The sequence below is a fragment of the Nycticebus coucang genome, chromosome X, assembly GCF_027406575.1.
Source record: "Nycticebus coucang isolate mNycCou1 chromosome X, mNycCou1.pri, whole genome shotgun sequence".
NCBI classification, from domain to species: Eukaryota; Metazoa; Chordata; class Mammalia; order Primates; family Lorisidae; genus Nycticebus; species Nycticebus coucang.
In genome coordinates, this window is record NC_069804.1 from 5,715,304 (window position 1) to 5,735,134 (window position 19,831).

Sequence of the window (19,831 nt, forward strand, 5' to 3'; positions counted from 1 at the left end):
ATCAGATAAGGTGTAGAAAAACTTGTCCTAACACAACACTGGTGGGGATGGGGGCCCAGCAAGGCCAGCCACACAATGTACAGGTGCACGTGGCTGCGAGGTCATGTTAATGAGGCAGAGGCCTGAGCCCTGCCTGGCGTGCAGTCCTGGGGGTCTGGGTGGTGGGTCCCAATCCTTCCTGACATGGCTGCAGTTTACCATCCCCTGTTGGTAGGTCTTTGCTCAGGCGTAACCGTCCATGGGCCGTTCTGCTTCTGTGTCTGGCTGGCATTCCAGAGCAGTCTCAAACAGTCTCCAAGTTCGGGAGTTGGACCTGGTCCGAGTCTGAACTGGGAGATTGGGCCAGACAAAAGCAGGTTCTGTAAGGTTCAGTGCTCTCCAGGATGGTGTCTCCCCTCCCCCAAATGTCATGCCCAGTCCCAGCCTGCCCTGGTCTTGTGAATATTCAAATTCCAGTGATTTAGGCCAGGTGTGGTGCTGGCTCATGTCTGTAATGCTAGCACTCTTGGAGGCCAAAGTGGGTGGATTGCTTAAGCTCATGAGTCAGACACCAGCCTGACCAAGAGCGAGACCCTATGTCTACCAAAAATAGAAAAAATTAGCCAGGTGTTTTGATGGACACCTATAGTCCTAGCTACTTGGGAGGCTGAGGCAAGAGAATGCTTGAGCCCAGGAGTGTGAGGTTGCTGTGAGCTGTGACACTACAGCACTCTATCCAGGGTAACAGAGTAAGACTCTGTATCACGCACACACAAAAACATACAAATTCCTGTGCCTTCAGGAACCATTATCTATTTTTTTTTTTTTCTGCAGTTTTTGGCCGGGGCTGGGTTTGAACCCGCTACCTCTGGCATATGGGGCCGGCGCCCTTCTCCTTGAGCCACAGGCGCTGCCTAGGAACCATTATCTTTGGGCTTACTGTACTGATTTGCAACCAGTGGAAACAGCCTCTCGGCAATCTGAGGGTCCTCCTCATCAACAAAAACAATTGCATCCAACTGATAAATGACGAATTTATAGCATAATAACTATGCTAGCATAGAAGTGGCCGAGTGACTAATTACACATTATTTTCCAGCAAAAAGTGCTCCTGCAGACTGCCCAGCCATTAATAGGAAATAAGGCTCCCCTCCCCTGGTACAATGGTATCTGGGAATAGATGTTGCATTTAATTATATATTGGGTTAGATTCACTGGAAAGATCAATATCGAACTCTCAGCAGCTTTCTTTAAATAATTAAAGAAATGCAAACATACCCAGCTACTCTAGAACCATTTCTCTCTCTCTGTTTTTTTTTTTTTTTTTTTTTTTTTTTTTGCAGTTTTTGGCCGGGGCTGGGTTTGAACCCACTATCTCTGGTGTATGGCGCCGGTGCCCTACTCCTTTGAGCCACAGGCACCACCCATCTAGAACCATTTCTCTTCTTTAAATACTTTTGATGAAAAACATGTTTACGGCTTTTTTGAGGCCTGTTCTACATTTCATTTCACTCACCTAGTTGTACATTCCATGGTTTTTATTAAATTACCAAGTCGTGGGATCACCACTATAAACCCGTTTTAGAACACATTCATCCTTTAGGTGAGATTCTTGGTACCCTTTTCTATTCTTGGTATACTTTGCTATTCTTCTGAACTCCTGCCTGAATGTATCGTTAAGAATTCAGATTTTTCTGGATCTCAACGTATCTCCATGAACTCTAGGTGTGCAAACATCAGTCCCTTACCCTCAGGGGTGTTGACAATCATTCAGTCATATCCTTCTGTCTATGAGGCTATTACCAGTCATGGGTCTTTATCAGGCTATCATCAGAGTCCTGGAAGGACCCAGAACTATTCATAAATTACTCAGGCATGGGGAAATAAAACACAGGCGATCTGTAAACCCTGGAGCCTCTCACTGTGTGCAATGCCTGTGTGTTCACAGGCTCAACGTGAAGCCGGCTAACCCTCTTCTGCCAGTCTGGCTGGTGGATTTTCCCACTTATAATTATGGTCATGTTCTGAGACTTGCCTTAGAATTCTCTCCCATGCTTAGGCCCTTAGGACTGATTTCTCTTATAAACAAGTACTTGTGTATCTCAGGCTGCTTTCATCTGAACACATATATCATCATTTCAAAATACACAGCTAATAGGAAGAGTCAGGGAAACATACTGAATATGGGCAAATAACACAGCTGTAAAAAGAACAGAAAAGCAAGAGCAGAGCTCTATGTCTGTACATGGAAGCATGTGGGGTATGAATCAGTAAGGACTTTTAAAAGAGAGAGAAAAATCCAAAGCCAGTGTAATTCGGGAATATACAATCAACAGCCAGGCCTGGTCCCAACAAGGAATAAAGAGTTCTCACCTGCCGATAACAGACTTGACAGCGAGGCCTGATACATTGGTGATATGGGACTTTGGCAATGGGCCATCTGCCTGAAGCCTTGCACAGCTGAGAGCTTGCTGTCTGATAAACTCTTCTCTTTTGGGGAACTCCATCCCACACATCGAGCATTGCTCTGAAGTGGATGGTAATGAACGAGGGCAGATTGGAGGGTGGAGTGACAGTAATGGAATCCTTGGGAGGAAGTGGCCATACAATTTTAAAATCTGTAGTAGTAAATGGCCAGTGTGCTTGGTTTGGTGTGTTCTTTGCAGTTTGGGAAAACAGACATGAGAGTTGTTCCGATAGAAACATGGATATTATCTCCTGGCCAGGGACTCTGAGGAAAGAATGGCTCAAGCACTAGGCCGTGCACAGAAATGTACCACCAGTACAATCGCAGAGCCACGAAGGATCCCACCGAGAAGGGAAGCGATGGAGCGTTGAAAGGAATCTGTGTGGCTGGATAGGGTTTCTCTTTAATGAACTCAGACTTTGAAAGGGAATATTTGAGAGGTGGAGAAGGGCCACACTGTCATGAAGGGAATGGCTTACCTTTCTTCCCACAATGTCAGAAGACCAAAACCCAAAGAAACAGACAAAACAATTCCCGCTTGGTGTCCTGCTTCCTAGCTCTACCCTGATCCACTTTCGTGGCTCTTTCAGCAGAGAGCACGTCAACTGCGTCCCGCTAACGCGCCCTTTAAACCATACATGAGTCCTGGAACTCCAACAGCAGACACCGTGTGTATGCGTCATTAGACCTAGAATTGGCAGGGGATTAACGTTTTGCCCCATTTGCCTTATGAGTCTACATAGTGCTGAAGAGTTTCTTTGAGACAGTTGCATGGGAATGCTCACTTGACTCGTTCCAAAGTGCTGCTCACGGACTCACCTGCATCTTTGCTTTAGCTTATTGATTGATTCATAGTGGTTATTTTCAACCGGTGTGCCGCGGCACGCTGCTGTGCCATCAGAGTATCATATGTGTGCCTCAAAAAATTTAAAAGATCATTAATTAAATTATTTAGAAAGACGTTCAAAGCACAGTAAATATATTCTTTTTTTTTAACTCCTTTTTTTTTTTTATCAACATAATTTAAGTGTGCCATGGAAGTTTATAGGTCCAAGTGTGCCATGAGATAAAAGAAAATGTTGAAAATTATGGACATGAAGTAAGGCTCCTTTTGTGTTCTCCAGTGTCTCAGATCCACTCTCCGCAAATCTCAAAACTCGGTCTCCTATCCCTTTTAGTAGGAAAACTCTGAACAGATAAGCCAGCAACTGCCCAGGATCAAATTTAACTATTCCGTTTGTTCTACTCAATCCTTAGACTTGCTGTGATTTCAGTCTGCTATTGTGATTCCCCCCAGCTTCACAGAGCCACGCTCCGTCCCACAGGGCCCATTCCTACTAGAGGGTCCATGTCTGTGCCTTCGTCTCCACCTGTGTCTAAGTGGCAGTGGCCTCTTCCGAGGGCCGAATTGACCATTGACTTGTGAAATCCAATACCTTGTCCTTTGGGCTGCTTCCCACATCTGTTCCTTCCCAGTCTCCCTGCTCACTGTCAGCGTCTTCCCTGCTCCTGTTGCCCTCTCTGCCCCGGAAGCTCCACTGTGCTCCGTGGTCATCCTTGCACCATGTTCTCCTTCAGCCCCTATGGTGGGTGATCTCACCCAAAGCCCATGGCACTGGTTTTATCCTCCGTCCCTGGTTCCTCCCCACTTTACTCCAGTATCCACAGTCAGGACATTACCAGACTCAGAAAACCTCGATCCAAATCCTGTCTTTCTGACCTCAGCCATGAATAAAAACCACCTCTGTAATGTCTTTTTGTAAAATGAGAAGGAATAAAGATCACAATTACCGATTCTACTATTAACAATGTGAGGGTAATGCTTGGCACATGTTAGCCCCATATACATGATCACGGTAAGGACCTTGTCTGTCTCATCGGCATGAGCTGCAAAAGTTTTGCAAATCCAGTGTCTCTTTTCTACAACTACTGCACCTTCAGGGCTCCCTAGTCCAATCAGTGACGTCCCCGGGGTCCAGTCCATGTTCTAGAATCATTGGTGTTTAGCTCCCATACCCTTATCCAGCGAGGTATCCATCTGGTTGCCTTGGTTTCTGAAGTATCTCTTGAATTTACCTTCTCTCTGTCTCCATGGTTACCGCTTGTCAACTTAGGACTTCTGTAATGATGCACTGTTTGGCCACACTGAATAAAAAGGACCTCTGGGCACCACAGACCTTTCTGTTGCAAAGTCCATGGTTTTTATTTCCTTGTCCCTACCTCGCTTCTCCACTCACCCCCCGCTTCTGCACTCACCTGGCTTCTTCCCAGTTCTTTAGCTACAACTCCTTCTTTCTGTCTGGAATGTTTCCTGAAAGTCTTACACTGACATTCTGGAGCCACGTATGTTGCTCCCTGGTAACCACCCCCCCACCCCCACCCAATCCATCTAGCTCCAAAATCACTTATGGTTGATGTGGCCAATTTCTCATCAATCCCATGAACTCACATTGTCACAGAGGCATCTGGAAGGGTTTTAGAGATAAGGAAGACACTCCTGGGGAGAATGCCTGGGTCTGAAGTAGAAAGTTGACTTTGGAAGAGGTGGGCTTGGAAAACTGCTTGGTGCTGAGATATCAGGCATCCTCCATCCTCCAGCAGCTCAGGGTTGGACCAGAGCACAGCTGGGTGGTGAGGATGCAGAAATCTATTTGCTTAGAAATTACCAACCCATTGCACACCATGAGAAAGGCTTCCTTTCCTTTCTTTCTTTCTTTTTTTTTTTTTTTTTTTAGACCAAGTTTCACTCTGTTGCCCTGGATAGAGTGTTATGGTATCAGAGCTCACAGCAACCTCAAACTGTCAGGCTCAAGGGATCTTCATGCTTCAGCCTCCTGAGTAGGTGGAACTACATGTGTGCACCACCACTCACGGCTATCAGCAAGGCTTCTAATCTCTCTAAAAGGATGTCAGCCCCAGTTTGAAGACTGATGCGTTAGGCTGCTGGAATCATCTTCTCACTGGTGTGGTTAAATCTAAAAGACTGTGTGCGGATAATTTCCCCACAGTGTATATCATTTTTCTTTAGAAACTTACCTCATTTTACTGGGAAAACGCTTGCTCTTGGCCCTCTGGGGTATCCCAAGATAATCTCTCCCATCCCAAGATCCTTGCATAATCCCATCTGAAAAGTCCTTTTTGCTGTGGAAGGAAACACATGGTCAGGACCAGGGTAGGTAGGATGCGGACCTCTTTGGGGGCCGTTATTCTGTCCCCCACACTTGATTTCTATTGATGTAGTTTGTAGATGTGGACCTTGATGACATCATTATGTAAATAATACTACTTATTTTCTCATCAATGAGTGGTTGGAACATGAATTTGCTTGCTGTCTCATTGTGTGTTGATTTTATATGACTGAGACTTTTTCATCTAGTCAATATACTTCAGCCCATTCAGTGACATATGATGGGCAGACAGACCACATATTTTCAGACAGTAAATGAATGAATCGTGCTAACACAAAGCTCACAAACAGAATCAGAAGGTGTTTATGGTTGTTTGTTTTTAGCTACCAAGTGTCATTGCCACTTTTCTGGTGTTTGTTTGACATGTTTTAATCGAGCTTGCTTTGGAGGAAAAGGAGTCTTTACCATAGATACGATGAGGGAACTTGGAGCACCTGCCAGCATGTTGTCCTTACAATGCCCCGTGGTCTGCAGCGGGGACAACGGCTGTGTCAGATGAGTTTGTGAGTTTCCCCTCACTGGTAACTTTCATTTTGTCCTCTTCAGTCTGTCCACATCCTCAGGAGCTGATTTTCTGCAGAATTCTTTTCATCTGAACCCCTTTTTCCTCCGCTTCCCCACTCAAACTTCTCATGAGAGTCACAGCAAGCTTCCTCTGTAGACCATCCTCTTTTCCGCGGGCCACAGGTTCCCTGCCTGAGTCTCTGATTTCACAACCAACGGGCCACAAGGCAGCTAAGTGTCAACGTCCCCATCAAAGGCATTTCTTGATGACCACAAAGCACCTGGTATTAGTTACCATCCTGCAGTCCTGACCAGACATTTCTGAAATACCCAGAATATCTGCTTCTTAACTCACGGGAGCGGAGAGTGGAATGGAGGGCAGGTGGTGGTGGAGGGCTGGGGAGATGTTGATGAAAGGGGGCAACGTTTCAATTAGGCAGGAGGAACAAGGGCAGGAGAGCTTCCCTAGGGCATGGTGACCACTGTCAGTAATAATGTATTGCCTCCCAGAAAATTGCTAACAGAGTAGATATTTTTGTTTTTAACTTCAGCTTAATATGAGGGTTCAGACGATGAGATTACATTGTTTGTGTTTGTTAGGTAAAGTCTGGGTTGCAGTTAGGCCCCTCACCCAGGAGGCGTGTTGCACACCCTTACATCGTGCTCAGCTCAGCAGTCCCCCCTCTCTCCCCACTTGAATTTAATCGTCTTTTTCTCTTGTGTGGCTTTGTATTTGTTCATCTACTGGTTTCATATTAGTACTGAGCACATTGGATTCTTGCTTTTCCATTCTTATGCTACTTTACTAAGTAGAAGGTTTTCCAATTCTATCCAGGTTAATATGAAAGAGGTAAAGTCTCCATCTTTTTATGGCTGAATAGTATTCCATGGCGTACATAGACCACAGTTTATCGATCCATTCACAGATTGATGGACACATGGGTTGATTCCACATCTTGATGATTGTGAATTGAGCCATGATAAACATTCTGGTACAGATGTCCTTATGATGAAATGGGTTTTTAAAATTTTTTTTTTCTCTTCTGGATAGATGCCTAGTAAAGGGATTGTGGGATCTTCCACAAAAACTAGGAGGGATGTGAGAGGCAATCGGATATGTTAATTGGCTTGATTTAATCAGGCTACATTAAAACATCACATATACCACAAGTATATACTAGTTTTATTTGTTAAATACAGGACATCCATAAAGTTTGTATGAAGTTTTAAATAGTTGTCTATTTTGAATTGCACACAGATATTATGAACACCCTATATATCTTATTTTAAAAAATTAAAAAAGAAGATTTACTAGATGGGTCAAGGCAACATGGTATTACATAGAACTGGGATGTTCTGGGATGGGATTTTTGCCATGGCTTTGCAAGCTGCCTTCTTTGGGGACATAAACAAAGAGTGTTTACGTGATTCCATCCTCTCCCCTATAAAGCGAAGCCTTGGAACTATGAGTCCCAGACAGGGTTCCCCAAACTCTACAGAGTCAGCATGTCTCTGTGAACAGCCTCAACTCCCACACTCCCCAAAGCTCCCAGGCAAAGATTCAAGGTCAACTGTCCTGAGGTTACTTCTGGCTCTAAAATGGAGTGTTTGATGTAGTGCATGTTACTGCATGTGGGTGAGGGGGAATCAAGTCTTAGGTCATTTATAAAAGTTGTCACCTGGGAGAGCTGACAAGCTCCATAAATTTCTGTGGCTTCCCACAATTAATATTTTTACACTGAAGGCAAGTAATTATGAATTTGCCTCTTAATCACTGTTTAAAATCCATACTCAAAAGTTGACAAACTGTCCTCATAAGTCAGAGGCTTCTTACTGTTAGCAGCAGAGAAAACCCAAAGCCATGTCTCTTTGATGGCATGATGGCGTGCTTCTAAATCCCACAGCTCAAGCCTACTCTGTTAAAGAAGGAGGTGTTTAAGGCCCACTGAGGAAGCCTCTGGACTCAGAAATGGACAACAGTTTCCTGAGCCTCGTGTTCAAGGCTGAACTGAGTGTATATGGGTTGTACAATGCTGATCTGGGAAAAGATGGAAAGAAAAGGTCACTGACAAGACACAGCTATACTGCAGCGGGTGTGCTGTGAAGGAGCTGCAGCTCATTCCTACACCTTTCCCCTCTCCTTAGAGTCTAGGAAGGTGTGTGGGGACCCCATCAATTCTTACACAAGGCCACTTGCCCTGTCTTGAGTAGTGTTTCCCCCAAATGCATATCGTTTCCAGAACCTCAGAAGGTGACCTTATTTGGAAGTATGGTTGTTGCAGATGTAATTAGTTAGCTTAAGACAGGTCACATTGCAATAGGGTGGGCCTCTAATCCAAGAGGATTGGTACCCTTGTAAGAACAGGAGGAGAGATCCTAGACAGATAATCACAGAGTACAATATGAAGATACAGGGAGATTGCCACGTGTCCACCGCGTCCCACATGAGCATGATGATCTAGGAGCCAAAGAAGGCCAAGGAGTGGCAGCAGCCACCTTCCTCTTCCTCTTCTTCTTCCTCATCTTCCCATTCCCCTTCTTCTTCCTCCTCCTTCTCTTCCTCTTCTTCCTCCTCTTCTCCCCCCCCATCTTCCTCTTCTTCCTCCTCTTCCTCTTCTTCTTCCTCCCCCTCTTCTTCTTCCTCTTCCAACTCTTCCTCCTCTTCTTCTTCATCATCCTCTTCTTCCTCTTCTCCCCCTCCTCTTCCTCTTCTTCTTCTTCCTCCTCTTCCTCTTCTTCTTCCCCCCTCTTCTTCTTCCTCCTCTTCCTCCTCCTCTTCTTCCTTAACTTCTTCTTCCTCTTCCTCTTCTTCTTCTTCATCATCCTCTTCTTCCTCCTCTTCACCCCCTCCTCTTCCTCTTCTTCCTCCTCTTCTTCTTCCTCTTCCTCTTCTTCCTCTTCCTCCTCTTCCTCTTCTTCTCCCCCCTCTTATTCTTCTTCCTCCTCTTCCTCCTCCTCTTCTTCCTTATCTTCTTCCTCTTCCTCTTCTTCCTCCTCCTGTTCCTCTTCTTCTTCCTCCTCTTACTCCTCCTCTTCCTCTTCTTCTTCTTCCTCCTCTTCTTCTTCATCATCCTCTTCTCCCCCTCCTCTTCCTCTTCTTCCTCCTCTTCTCCCCCTCCTCTTCCTCTTCTTCTTCTTCATCCTCTTCCTCTTCTTCTTCCCCCCTCTTCTTCTTCTTCCTCCTCTTCCTCTTCTTCTTCCTCCTCTTCTTCTTCATCATCCTCTTCTCCCCCTCCTCTTCCTCTTCTTCCTCCTCTTCTCCCCCTCCTCTTCCTCTTCTTCTTCTTCATCCTCTTCCTCTTCTTCTTCCCCCCTCTTCTTCTTCTTCCTCCTCTTCCTCTTCTTCCTCCTCCTCTTCTTCTTCTTCATCCTCTTCCTCTTCTTCTTCCCCCCTCTTCTTCTTCTTCCTCCTCTTCCTCCTCCTCTTCTTCCTTATCTTCTTCTTCCTCTTCCTCTTCTTCCTCTTCCTCCTCTTCCTCCTCCTCTTCTTCCTTATCTTCTTCTTCCTCCTCTTCCTCCTCTTCTTCCTCTTCTTCTTCCTCCTCTTCCTCCTCCTCTTCCTCTTCTTCTTCTTCCTCTTCCTCCTCTTCTTCTTCTTCCTCTTCTTCTTTCTTCTTTCTTCTTCATGGTTTTTAATCCAGGTCAATGTGTATAAGCTTTACCTTTTCATGGGTGTTCATTTCTAATTCTCTGTTAAACTTAAACCCTAATACCATTCACAGTTCCCTGGGAGAAGCCTCCAGAACTTAGTGTACAACCAATTGAAGCAGCAGATCCAGCAGTGTTTCATAAGACCTCCTTATGTGTGCTGCCGTACATACCCTGTGGACATTGGAAATAAAAGGAAGACGTGGCCTTCCTTGGGAGAATCACACAACGCAATGACAGAGGCAGGATGTAAATGCCTCCAAAACCAGGATGTGGAAGCTCAAAAGCACTCAGCCAAGGTCACACAAGGAATAACTCACAGAACTGCAGTTTGAGCCTCCATTCACAGCTAAGGCTTTTAAAACTTTCTAAGACACACAGAGTTGGTTGCAGTGGGTATTATTAATTGCATCCCCAGTTCACTTTTGCAAAGGAAAACACTTCGATTATGTAGCATATGAATGACAATAATGAAATGATTCTAATAATCTTCTGTTTTTTGGGGGGGAGGGGAATATCAAATCACCAACTGACTCTTTGAACAATTACAATACCCTTAGCATAAACGCAAGACGTTTAACGAATCTCCCATCTTGAGCAACCCAAAAACTCGCCGTACCAGTTAAGCAATCCCAAGTCAAATTTACTGGCAAATCTGAAACCATCCCTAAGGTGAGGGTAAGACAATCTGATAGCTGTTATTCTTCTCCTTGCCTGGGTCAGCGTTAGTAGGTTCAGCTGATGGAAAGAATTTGTTTTGTGTTACTAATTCAAATCTGGCTCTGTTTAAGGCATCAACTAGTAAAAATCCTAGCAGTTTTGATTGTGGTTTTGAAATAAACTCAGCTCCCCTCATTGTAGCTATAAGTCAGGAATACTCACAGTCACTCCATTTTAAAAATAACCAATCATTCTAGCAGTGTGCTTGCTTAGGACTCCCCAGGATCTGACCTTGAACAACTAACCCTGGCCCCAAGATTGCAGGATTCACTCCTGGGAGAAAAGCACTGAGCAGTTAACCTTCAGTTCCCTTGTGGCCTAGCAGACACAGGGCTGACTGCCGGATGGCCACTGCTCCAGACAGCCATCAGCAGAGCCACGGGAAGTTGCTGCAATTCCTTTCCCTCTCAAACCTTTCAGCCAGCCCAAGGAATTTGAGATGGTATTTGAGACTTGAGTTCACCCTCTCCTCAGGCTACTGGCTCTTAAATAAACCTGCATTTCCCGTCCCCCGCACTTGTCTCCTGAGTCGGCTTTCCCAGCGGCAGGCCCGTGGTTGAGTTTGACGAGCGATGGGGTGTGTGGCGTGGGGCTGTGTGTCCTGAGTGGGTCAGCCAGCCTGCTTCCCAGCAGATGGAGCAGGTGTCCATTCAGTGTCCTGGAGCTTACCTGTACCTGCTGCCAAGAGAGTGACGGCCACTTGTAGATGGCAGGTGCGGTGAGTAGCTGACCCACAGCTCCGATCACAGGGCAAACCAGCACCTTCTCATTTTGGGGCGTCTCCCTTCCCTCCTATCCAGGGTCCCAGCTGTCTGCAATGCTTTTTTGGTGAAGGAAAACAGTATTTGGGGAGACAGGTTCTGAGCCTGGGTGGGTCAAACTCGTGTGATACTCAGAACCCTCTGTCTCTGCTGTTGGCCTTTTGTCCCGTTTGGGCCTTAGGAGAAGTCATGGGTGGCAACGTTGAGTGTGAGACCCAACTCTTAGGAGTTTCTCTCCAATCTTCCTCTGGGGGACTTTGGGAGTTTGAGTTTTGTTTGGTTTGATTTGGTGCTCCCCAAGGCTTTTGTTGGAAATCTCTTCAATACACTGGGAGAAAGTTCACAGGCAGCCGGGTTTTGTAACACTCCATGTGCTACAACGTGCTGTGTCTATCCTCAAGCACATGTTTCCACTGGCGGGCAAGTGGCATCAGAGAAAACTCAGAGGTCAAGTGGCCGGGCTGGCATTATAGTTCAAATGTGGAGTCTGCTAAGCTGTCTCTTTTCTCCTTGCTTTGACTCTGCGGTTGCTGAGTTCCTGGTGTTGAGATAAAACTCACTGTTCATGGTATCACTGATTCAGGGCTACTCGGATCAGCCAGTTCTCACTACAATGTAAACAGACATTAAAAATTCACTTGAAACTGAAGGAAAAAAGGAGTAAAAGAGACATTAAAAAATATATATTTATATATTTTTGTTTATATATATTTTTATTTATATTTATTTATTTAAATATATAAAATATTTTTATATTTTTAAATATACAAATATATTCATATTTTAAATATATTATGTTTGTAAGCTTTTAGTTTACTTAGTGATAGAGGGGATAATCTTTAAAGAGTTTCTTTTCCTGAAGGAGGCTTTTTTAAGAAACTCAAAGTGCCGTGTAGCTGCTTTACCCAAAACTCTGGTCCAAAGCTTTCATCATATTAACTCCTGGGGTAAATAAAGATCAGCCATGTAAACAAATTACAGTTTTGCCAGAAACAACTTAAATCCAATCATCTCTTATGCACTTGTTATCTTAAGACTGGAGTTTGGAGGCAAAAATTATGAGATCCGTGTGCACACGGTTATGTTTTCAGATGTGTTTCTGTGTACATACACATAATATGTTATTACGCTGTGTCTGTGCAATACAAACTGAAGGCCCACTCGTAACTTAAGGAAGTCTAAATGCTTTTCAAGTTTATTAGTAAATCTTTGGTAAGTAATATGGTCTTTTTTTTTTTGAGACACACTCTTACTTTGTCACCCTTGGTAGAGTGCTGTGGTGTCACAGCTCACAGCAACCTCAAATTCTTGGGCTCAAGTGAGCCTCCCAAGTAGCTGGGACTATAGGTGTCCCCCACAATGCCCAGCTATTTTTACAGATGGAGTCTCATTCTTAATCAGGGTGGTCTTGCATGGGTGAGCTCACGGCAATCCACCCACCTGGGTCTTCCAAAGTGCTAGGATTACAGGCATGAGCTACCATGCCTGGCCTAAGTAACCTGGTCTTTAAAAATATTATTATAGGGCTCGGCACCTGTTGCTCAGTGGTTAGGGCGTCAGCCACATGCACTGGGGCTGGTGGGTTCAAATGCGGCCTGGGCCTGCTAAGCAACAGTTATAACAATAACAAACAAAATAGCTGGGCATTGTGGCGGGCGCCTGTGGTCCCAACTACTGGGAGCCTGAGGCAAGAGAATCTCGTAAGCCCAAGAGTTTGAGGTTGCTGTGAGCTGTGATGTCATGGCGACATAGTGAGACTCTGTCTCAAAAATGAAAAAAAAAAAAAAAATTATTGGTAAAATAAAAAACTAAATGTCAGGCAGTGCCTGTGGCTTAGTGAGTGGGGCACCGGCCCCATATACTAAGTGTGGCAGGTTCAAACCCGGCCCTAGCCAAACTGCAACAAAAAATAGCTGGGTATTGTGGCAGGCACCTGTAGTCCCAGCTACTCAGCGAGGCTGAGGCAAGAGAATCGCCTAGGCCCAGGAGCTGGAGGTTGCTGTGAGCTGTGATGCCACAGCATTCTACCGAGGGCAAGAAAGTGAGACTCTGTCTCTACAACAACAACAACAACAAAAAAAAACTAAAGCATGTCTAAAGTTGTCAGCATAAGTTTTTGCCTGGGTTTACTGGTCATTTTTGTGGCCTGCCCCTACTAGATGTTTTAAGATGTCAGGGTTTGACACAAATGTTTTAAAATTAAACATGGCCCCTCAAAAATAAATGATCTGTGCTTGTCTGATTCTTGATAAATGAGAGAAATTTAATATTTTTGTTGGTTTAAAGAAAACAGCTAAATCTCCTCAGTTATCAGCAAAAATAGCAAAATATTTAACTTTAAGATTTATGCATAAATATCTAAATATTCTCAGACTAGAAAAATGTTTAACGGGGAAAAAAATTGATGACCAGCTTTATCTATTATCACAGTTTTCACAAGTAATTGTAATTGCTAAAAGTAACTAAATATAGTACATTTAAAATGGGATAGATACTTGTATGTGAACTTTTCAAATTATATACTTTTCATATAATTATTATATCTAGTATTATATTATATTATATATCTATTATTTTGTTAAATACTAGACACTCAGTAAAAGTCTGGGTCATTTCCAATTAACATAAATAGTATGTTATATAGAAACATATTTTCTGAATATTACAAAACGGTCTCATCTATAAAATACCAGCTTATGACAGGCAATTCGAGATTTCCTGTTGCTTAAGTTTTCCCTAAAATGTAAGGTTCACACTCTGTATATAAGATACCAAAGAATAAAAAAAAAATGTTTTTAATAAAAAAATTATGGGGGAAGTACAGGGGAGAGGGGGAAGAGAAAAAAATAACAAATAAAATTATGAAAGAGGCATAAAATATGTTTTTATTAAGGAAAAGAATAATTTTATCCAATTTAGATGTTTTTTAAAGGTTAATTCAAAATAGAAATTTTGGTAAAAGCATAAGATAGAAGGGAACCAACAAAGTAGGAGAGAGAAATATGAAAAAAGTTATAGATGTAAAGATGTGTTTTTTGATAAGGAAGGTTAAAAAGAAAAGAGAATAATTTAGGAAGGGATCTTGCATAGTAAATTTTTGTCTGAAAATAAACTGTTTTTTTTAAAAGGGAAAATTTAGGCCAAAACAGAAAGTCAAAGCATGTTGTAAATGGTGCATGTAAGTTATGATGTTTATAAGAAAATTCATGAAAGAATTCTTTATGTGATCAAGTTGGCTATCATTAGGGGGGAATATTTTCTAGCTAATTTCTTGAAGTATTGATTTATTCCCAATGAAATTGCAAAAAGTTTTGATTCTAATTCTATAATGTGCTTCTTTCTAAAATTTCCGAGATTTACATCTGAAAAGTTCAATTTTTGCTGTGTCAAAATCCCTACAAGTTGGCATCTAAACACAGGATTCTGAGTGTGTATGGATGAGTTAATTTTATAATGTTTGGCATTTGGGGGGTTATGTTCTTATGTTGCCTAAGAGGTTTTAAAGCAATGATGAATGCTGCCCACATCCATTCCCCTCCTGCCTGATGTGCTTACTGAGCTTTGAGCCTTTTTGCTCTAAGCCTTTTAGCCACAGAGGTCAGGCCAAGGGCCTGGGTGGACCCAGGGCAGGCAGTCAGTCACGTCACCGAGGCAGCGATGGCGCAGAATACCACGTAAATGTTTGGCCATTGAGACTGCCTCCGGCTTATCTTAGCCAAAAGGGGAGATTTATGAACTAAAATAAAATATTGCACACACCTAGCTAAGTGGATGGACCTTCTCTTTGACAAAGGGACCCCCAAAATCCGAAAAACTGAGTTCCTAACCATGAAGAGAAGCGAGGTCATCTTTTGATGTGTCTTGTTAAAACAGAGATCATAAGACTGATTAAAATAGAATCTCTAAGACAAAAGATACCAAGTATAAATAGAACTGAGGCTGTGCCAGGGGAGAATGACAGTGCTGCTCTGACACTGCAGGTAAAAAATACTCAGATACAGGGATTTCAGCTCATAGGATGCAGGCCCAGCACCAGTTCAGATGTTCCCAAGGGAACCCTGGGTGCAGTTGACAATGGGGAACAAATTGATTGACTTTTTTAATAGATGTGGGTGCGACCTGCTCAGTTAATCCTGTCCGTTCCTCCCAAATTGTATCTGATCCTTCTCAGTCTAAGCCCCTCAGTGGACGCCCCATTCAGAAGGCAGTAGCCAGGGTAGAAGTGGACACTCCTATGGACAGCTTCCATAGAAAAGCCAGGGAAAGTGGGCAATGGGGAGTCACAGCAGGCACCGTCTCGGCATTGAAAAGCCAACTAATAATGCCACTGTGCAAAATGGGAAAATAACCACACGGAATCCGTTCCGCACCATTCTGACAATTTTTAATTTTGCTCATCGCCAGTCCCATTGGCAATTAAAATTCTTTTCCTGCAAAACAGGTGTGTTAGGAATTAAGAATGCAATTGTCTGATGTGGTCTGAGAATTGCACATGTTCTTCAGGTAAAGAATGACACTTTGACACTTGCTTTGATTAAATTCACAGTATTTCCATAGTCCTGGGTAACACAAGCTTTCGGGACTCATGCTGAATATTGATATACATCCACAATTTCTTATCGGAAATCCTCAGAGCCAGGTGGGTCTAGAATTCAGTTATGCATATTTTAAAATTTAGAAAGATAATGTGTGCCTTTAGTGTACATCCCACGACACCCTCAGAGAATGGGGCAACATTCAATAATCAAATACGTTAATAGTTTTGAAGAAAAACGCATGAATGTTCCTCCCAGTGGGATGCGTCAAGGATACAAAGGGCATGACAGTTGATTTAAAGTGCAGTTATGTAGTAATGCACTGGTAAATTAAGTTGTGTGGCCAGAGACCACACATGCCTGGTACCTCCTCTAAGTAAACATCAGATAGAGCCAAGTCCAAGTAAGTCACATAGCTTCACACACACCTGCAATGGCTGTATAAGATGTTTGAATGCTTCCGTTCCTTGGCCAAGAGGCTACATCGGGCTGTCCTGGGTCTCTCATTATGTCATAGGCGGCCAGGTGTTTGCGGTCAGGGAATAAGATTCTCCAAGGAGAACACGGCAACATGAAAAATGAGCCTTTAAAAGACTTCACCGCTGTCCCCTGTCCTGGGAACCCTCTCAGAGCATTCTCTCTCTAATTGAGGAAACTGCCTTCATCTTTCATTCTTGAGGCCACCAATGAACACATCCCCACCTTCCAGCCTCATCTTCTAGGTCAGGGCTTGGCAAACATTTTCTGTCTAGGGGCCACATAATTAATATTTTCTGCTTTGCGGATCTGGTCGTCAACTCTGTTATTGTAATGCAAAAGTAGACCTAGGTAATGTATAAAGGAATGGGCGTGTTGTGTTCCAATAAAACTTTATTGACCAAAAATGGGTTTGGCCTGTGGGCTGTAATTTGGAGACTCCTGTTTTATAGGCTTCTTCTCACTATTGTTCACAATATTGTTGTTACTATCGTTCTCATGCTTATTCATGCATAGCAAACGCAGTGTCTCTGCCCTTCATGGAATAAATATGTGTTGGTGAAAAAGCCGTATTACAGGGTTTTATATTGAGGAAAAACAATCAGTACCTAAAACATGGTATTTTTAGAGGGCATGCGAGAAACGGTATTATTTTATGGTTTTCTTTAGTGCATATTGCCTGCTCTTGGTCTGTTGGACTAATTGGAAAATATCGCTCAGGAAATTGTTCATATTTGCACAAGGATGAATAGGTATATTGAGCTTACAGCCCCATCTTTGTGCATGTTGGCTTTTTCTGATCACTGACAACCCTGATCTTGCATTTGCAGGCAGAGTCAAAGCTTTGTACTTCCATAAGAAAGCAGGGTGTCTGCTCATCACGGTTCATGTGGAACTCTGTTAGTTTGCAGTCTAGAGCCTCTGGGTCCTGGAGTCGCTGGGATGATTGGTCACCCGATGGGAAACCAGTCCAATTTCAGCACCTTGCCTTTGCGTGCCATCGCCAGCTCATGGATGGCACCAGCTTTGCTAATGACTGCACTTCCTGAGCTGTCTCTGAGGACAGAGACTTCCTCTTCTTTTCTCACTGTCGCACACAGAATGTCTTCAGCTCGGTTTGACGTCTTTGCAGGGCAGTTGAACTGAAGTCACAGCAGAGCAACACAGTGCCAGCAAACAGCAGCGGCCCGTGGGCGGGGACAGGAAGCTCAGTTTGGGTTTTGCTGCCAAACAAAAACTGGAAGTTACAAAGATCATGTGGTTTTCAGGGCTATCTGTGTCTCAGAATCACAGGCAAAAGATGGTAGATCTCGGTGACACCCTTAGATGGCTGTCATTCTCAGTAAGGTACAAGTGAAACCTCATTTGAAGGGGAGATGAGAATGACAAAAACAATGGTCAAACAGGCGACAGTCATGAAGATTACAAACAGAGACCCAAACGAATACACTGTGGTGTTTTTTTGGTTTTTGAGGCAGGGTCTCACTCTGTCCCCTTGGGTAGAGTGCTGTAATGTCACAGCTCACAGCAACCTCAGACTTTTTGGGCTCAAATGATCCTCCTGTTTCAGCCTCCCAAATAACTGGGACTACAGGCACCTGCTACCACACCGGGTTAATTTTTCTATTTTTAGTAGAGATGGGGTCTTGCTTTTTCTCAGGCTGGTCTCAACTCCTGAGCTCAGTGCCCAGTTGTTCACATCCACATCTTTGTGATCTCGGTCTCCCGGGCTGATGTCATAATGAATGCACAGCAGGGGTGACCCTGCCCCTTGGTTTTGTCATTCCTGCTGAGACCCATCCAGGGTCAATGTTGATAGCACAGTGTTCCATTTCAACAAGAATCCAACTTGAAAAGCCAAGCTGGAAGATGGATTGTGGCTGCAAATGCCATCTTCGGTGGGGAGGCGATAACATTTCTGAGACTCTGAACCTAAGAAATTCTTGATGGAAGCTTAACTTCAATACAGCAAAAGCCACCGTAAAAACATCTGCGAGTACTAATTTGTCTCTAACATAATGTTCTCTTGTGATTATTATTATTTTGTTTTAACCGAGTGGAATTACACTTTATATTTTAAAGCAATAGACTTATACATTAGTAAATTGTTCAAGATGTACAGTAGTTTTGTCTAAATGTCAACAACTGTAAAGGAAAATTCTTCAGGACGTTCAAAGGTTATCTTCTTGGCCTTCTTTTGAGTGCACTCTGAAGGGCAGCATCTCAGAGGTTGAAAGATGTTTTGCCAAGAGCTAGATAGAAAATATTCCCAGCTTTTTGGGCCAAACAGTGTTTCTCAACTGCTTGACTCCAGCGCTGTACCTCAGAAATAGCCACAGAAGATGCATAAACATAACATAGCTGTGTTCCAATATGCTTTATTTGTGGACACTGAAATTTGAATATCATGTACTTTTTCACTTATCACAAAGTATTATTCTCTTTTCAACCATTTAAACGTGTAAACTTTCGTAGCTCACTGTGAAAACAGATGTCACAATTGCTTTGTCCTGTGGGCCATAGTTTGTGACTCCAATTCTATTCAAAAAATATTTATTGAGCCTTTCTGTGGCAAACAAATGAGATGTGGGCTCTGGCTTCTGCATCCTTGGAGTCTGCTGGGATAGCAGCTATGCAATGAATAAATAACTAAAGTAAATATATTATTATAGAAGTTAATAATTGCCATCAAGGAGAAAAAAGTTGATAGTCAGTAAGGGGGCACCTGCTTGTATGGGGCGGTCACAGACGGCTTCTCTGAGGCAGTGGCAGTGTACTGAGACATGAAGATGGCTGGGGGTTAGGCGGCCAGGGGGAAAAGAAAATCTCTGGAAGAGGAGTCCCCTAGGCAACAAAGGGCTGGTTTCATTTAAGTGTTGACATGTGGTGATCTTGTGTGTGATTCTTCTCCTTTTGAATGCATTCACAGATGAGCCTGATGACCCTGGTTTATCTCTGCTGAGAGCCACGTAGTCACTGCACCCGCACGTGGTGAGCTCAGTTACTCAGACCCTCCAGAGGACACTGCTCAAGGTCATCTTCACACATCAATACTGTAAGTATGAGGCAAGCATGTGTGTGGACCTTCACTGTGAAAGCAGCCTGCACTGTGCACAAATGCTTGACTCGCCTGGACTCTGCTGCCCAGGTCCAATAGTACCAGGTGGTGATCAGGACATTCTGATGTGAGGATGATATGAACACGGAGCTATCCCTTTTGTCCCTTTCATTGAAAAAGGACTGTTCAGTTAAAGGTCACCTTGGCCAAAGGGAAGCATTAGTGAACAAATATGCTTTTTTAGAGAAAAGGTGTTCAGGGCCAGAAGGGGCAACGTGCAACATGTGACAAGTGTGAGCATGTAGCATGTCACCAGTGCAGTCTGGAGGAATGTTCAGCTGGGGTTTCATACATGACTTCTTGCCTCTCCTGGGCCTTTGGGGAGGCTCTAGTTCAATCAGAAAGGAGCAAATCCTGGGGCCCTGCGAGGGATCATGGTGCACCTGTTGTTCTCAACTGCTTTTCTGATGCAGCACCTGAAGGCAGAGTGGGGT

At 43.7% G+C, this 19,831-nt stretch overlaps 1 protein-coding gene across 4 annotated transcripts in view; it reads left to right on the plus strand.

The window, feature by feature from the left end:
- Window positions 1–19,831, plus strand: part of STS (steroid sulfatase) — a 173,651-nt gene that overhangs the window by 16,587 nt on the left and 137,233 nt on the right. For 2 of the 4 annotated variants that reach the window (XM_053579484.1, XM_053579485.1), the window contains exon 2: window positions 19,209–19,334. The gene's annotated coding sequence lies outside the window, so the exon portion shown is untranslated. Of the gene's footprint in view, window positions 1–11,040; window positions 11,225–19,208; window positions 19,335–19,831 lie in introns of those variants that run through there. The other 2 variants (XM_053579487.1, XM_053579486.1) reach the window with 2 other exon arrangements.